Here is a 5,000-nt window from a genome sequence, read left to right as displayed (position 1 = left end):
TGCTACATTTTTTATCTTTTATAAGTTATATATATATATATATATATATATATATATATATATAACTCTTTGCATAAGCCTGACGAATTCTAACGAGAATGAAACGCAGAATATTCTGTGTAGCTTAATTGCCATATATATTTTCATAACTTTATATATATTTAATTTATTACCGTTTTATCTGTTTAGTTACACATGTTTCCGCTACCGAATCGTATCAACAATCCAGTAACTTCGCCAGACTTGGACAGAACGATAGCAAAACATATTTAACAAAACAGACAAAAGGGTAATAAATTAAAAATATATATTTGCGCTGCAATAGTATTGAGCACTTTCTTCAAGTTTTACTATTTACCAGTTCTACTATATATATATATATATATATATATATATATGTGTGTGTGTGTGTGGTGTGTGTGTGTGTGTGTGTGTGTGTGTGTGTGTCTGTGTTGTCGTCGTTTTTTTAAATAACGACACCTAGGTTGAAAATAAGTCAGCTAGATATCTACTCTCTCCATAAAAATACACACACACAAAGGAAGGGGTGAACCTAAGGTAAACTGTACCTTTGTCCTGAAAGTGCCCGACCGTTGGCTGATTAGGATGGGCGCGGTGGAAACTAGGAAGCTGATTGGCTAACTAAAAATTCAATAGCATGTCCGTATATAAAAAACACGAGGTAACCACAACTCTTTAAATAAGCCTGACAAATTCTCACGAGAATGAAACGCGGAATATTCTGTGTAGCTTAATTGCCATATATATTTTTATCGCTTACTACCTAGCCCTACCTATGTATTGAGCACTGTTGAAGTAAATACTGAAAATTTAAGCATAAAATTATATTTTCTTATATTAATTTATGTGATAAAATTAATTAGTCAGATATATATATATATATATATATATATATATATATATATAAAATAAAAATAAATTATAGTAATAATTATGTCAGCCCCTTTAAGTACTCGGTTATTATTGTTGAACCCGTTAAGTTGAAGTCAAACGTCGGTCACCTAAGCATACACGCGCAGATCATGATGCCAAAATCATTAGATCACTATCACCGTCTTGGCATTAAAAAAAAAATGTTTAAATTGTATTTCTCATTGTTAACGGTGGCTGTGTGGATTTTTCTTTGCTTCGCTGCCGGGTTCGAATCTCCCGCCCGGCAATAATCGTGCAACCTGGCACTGATGATTACCAAAATGATGAAGCACTAGTATGTGTAGGTATTAACAAAATGATTATAGTAATAATTGCATATAATTATATAATAAGCCTCCCCAGAAAGATGTACACTACAAAAAAAGTATAGTTGTATATCAATTTAAATGGCACTACTATGTGGGTAGTACCTTTCAGCGTCTGGGAGTCAGATTGGCACAGCATGTCCCTGGGTGTTTTCGAAAGTCTCGGAGGTCTAGAATAAACAAATTGTTGAACACATCCGGGCGTTCACAGAACACATCCGGGCATTTACGGAGCACATCCGGGCGCTCACCTGTTGTTATCAATTGGTGGGCACTTGTATGACAATAAAGCATGTGGTGAAGCGTATTCAGATGGCTGTTTTCGCGTTGGACACAAGGCCCGTTCCAAACAGCATCTCAATATTTTGGAGGCCATAACTGTACTAATGCGCAGATCTTCGCTCTCTAAGCAAAAGTAGCTGTCGTATAAATTAGACTTTTTAAAGAGCTCTAATTACCTCCCCCCAAAAATGCCTACGTTGCGTCAATAGTCCTTGTTTCTGCACTTATTTGCAGACAAGTTATTTTTTTTCCTCCGTCCCGAGTTCTGAATTATGGACGATATATCACGGGTTAATCATTCATTTAGTTCTACCCGTGTAGTTTTATTTTTTGATTCACCCCTACCCTCGCCTCCATTTTGAATTATGTGTAAATTGTTTTATTTTAATCGTTACCCACGTCATCTCTTGAAAAGTGTCGGTCGAAAGGTTCCTCGACGTTCTTTAGTTTTTCGTCGAATAGTCTTTTGACTATTTTTCTCCTGTCTAGTGTTTTTTTAATTTTTCCCCCATTGACCTTCATAATTCTAATAATGACTCCACTTATCCTTTGTAAAGCTTATATATATATATATATATATATATATATATATATATATATATATATATATATAGTGGAGATGGTAATTAATAAAAACTGAAGAAAGTGCTCAATACTGTTGTAGAGCAAATATGCGTTTTATTTTTTATACCGTATCTTTCTGCTAAGTTACATTATTGTTTCGGCTACACGGCCGTTTTTTTGGCCGTCTGTAGCGTCCTCAGACTTTTACAGAAATGTTCGCTATTTTGGGATGAAAGAGTGGAAGAGTGAATGAGGTCGGGGGGGGGGGTTGTGAGGAGGGCGGAAGAGGAAGGGAACAAGGAGGGAAGGTGGGGGCGTTTGGTATGTCGATAATGTTTTAGTTTTGGGGTTTAAGGAACTTGTGAGAGAGGGTCTGGGAGGTTCATTTCTCGTGTGGCTGAGGGCATAGGGATACATGAGGGGAAGGGGAATATGCGGGGGTAGGAGGAGGGGTTACTTTAGGATTCGAGTCTTAGTGTTAAAGTTTTTAGCTTCTCTTTGGTGAGGTGATTTCTTGGTAAGTATGTCTTGAGCTGTTGGATGTTCGCTTATGTTTGGAGGCGGGGGGGGCTATGATTCGATTTATTTATTTTTAGTTTTTATTTTGTTGTTAATTGTTTGGAGAGGGTCATCGAGCGGTCGTGGCCACGGGTACACACATGCGCACGTACACACATATATATACTTAAAAGAAACGGTCACAGGTACGCATACATGCCCGCCCTGGCGTGCAAATATATGTGCATATGTGCGCCTGCATGCATAGGCACCCGCGTTGTTCTCGCTTGCTTCAAATTTTCTTTAAGGTGCTAAGATTGGGTGCGCGTGCGTAGGCATGGATGCGCACATACACAGATACATACATACATCGACGCCCCCGCTCCCAAGGAGGCGATTATACGGGCTCATATGCGCATATGGATTCAAGCATACTGGCACCCACGTATACGTTCAAGCGCGTGTGCGCATGCAGATACCAATACTCGTGAGCACATACATCGACATATATACACAGATGCACGTGTGTGAGAGCGTGCAGCTGTGTATATATGTAAAAATAGGTATATTTTATTTGGTTTTTGTCAAAATAGTTACTGTTCTTTCTTCAAAATAGGTACAGTTTATTGTTTTGTGGTCAAAAGGAGTACGTTTTTGTCACAAGAAGTACAGTTTTTTGTCAAAGTAGGTACAGTTTTTTGTCAAAATCGGTATAATATTTTTGTTAAAATAGGTACAGGTTTTTGTTTTGTTTTGTCAAAATGGCTACAGGTTTTTCTTGTCAAAATAGATCCAGTTTTCTTGTAAAAAAGGTATAGTTCTTTGTCAAAATATGCACATTTTCTTTCTGGTTTTTGTAAAAATAAGTACAGTTGTTTGTCAAAATATGTACAGTTTTTTGTTTTTTCTCAAAATAGGTAGTTTTTCTGTAAAAATAGGCACAGTATTTTTGTCAAATTAGGTACAGGTTTTTGTTTTTTTGTCAAAATAGATACAGTTTTTTTGTCAAAATAGTTACGGTTTATTGTTCTTCTGTCAAAACAGATACAGTTTTTTTGTCAAAATAGGTACAGTGTTTTCGATAAAGGATATACAGTTTTCTCTTATTGTCAAAATAGGTAGTCTTTTTTGTTAAAATACGTACAGTTCTTTGTCGAAATAGTTACATTTTTGGAGGTTGTCAAAATAGGTACATTTTTTTGTCAAAACAGGTATAATTTTTCTTGTCAAAATAGATACAGTTTTTTTTTGTAAAACAGGTATAATTTTTCTTGTCAAAATAGGTACAGTTTTTACTTGTTTTTATCGAAATAGCTAACAGTTTTTAAAAAATTTTTTGGTCAAAATAGCTACAGTTTTTTTTTGTCAAAACAGATACAGTTTATTTTGTCAAAATTGGTACAGTCTTTTGTTAATTTATTTGATGCGGGCTATTTATTATCCTCATGGCGAGAGGAATAGTTGGTCGAAACGTCGTGAAACAGCATCTAAAAAAGATGAGGATAATAGTCCACAATAAAATAAATTAATAAATAATATTCATCTCAAAAATGAATTCCAATTAAATAAGAGATATTTTTTTTATTTTTTCAAAATAGGTACAGTTCTTTTTATTGTCAAAACAGACACAGTTTTTTTGGTCAAAATACATGCAGTTTTTTGTCAAAATATATGCAGTTTTTTGTCAAAATAGATGCAGTTTTTTGTCAAAATACATGCAGTTTTTTGTCAAAATACATGCAGTTTTTTGTCAAAATACATGCAGTTTTTTGTCAAAATAGATGCAGATTTTTTTTATTGCAAAAACAAACAGGTAAGAATTTTACGATGTGGGTGCTGAACATAGTGAAAGATTTCATCAGGATATTTCAATAATGAAGAAACGTTTTGAATAAAAATGGAACCCTGCTTGAATATAAAATATAAAAAGAAAGGATGACACTCAATACAAAAGGGCAAAGAAGGCCAATGTCTAAACTGACAATTCTGTATTCGTCATACATAATCAATAATAATAAAACCTGAAATGTTACGAGTGACGACATTGTGAAAGTGTCAATGGTTGTATATGTGTGCGTATATGCCCCTGCTATATCGTTATTTTCATGGAAAGTGTTCGACTGAGCTTCAATCTATGGTCCCCCCTCGCCGGACTTTCACAAGAAACACTCGTCTAGCAGAAAGCACTATCAATAATTCCCCCCACTCTTTATCTGTGCCTAAACCTAAACATAGATTCCATGAACAAAGCTTCTTTCTTAGAACTGCACGTCTGTGGAACTCTCTTCGGTTTGCCTGCTTTCCAGCTGTTTATAATATGGTTGTCTTCAAGTCCAACATAAACAAATTTCTGATGGGCCGTTACACTTAAGTTAACACATTTACCGAACTTCCATT

Source organism: Euprymna scolopes, chromosome 36, assembly GCF_053919585.1.
Source record: "Euprymna scolopes isolate OS-2025 chromosome 36, ASM5391958v1, whole genome shotgun sequence".
NCBI classification, from domain to species: Eukaryota; Metazoa; Mollusca; class Cephalopoda; order Sepiida; family Sepiolidae; genus Euprymna; species Euprymna scolopes.
Note: the sequence above shows the minus strand (reverse complement) of the source record.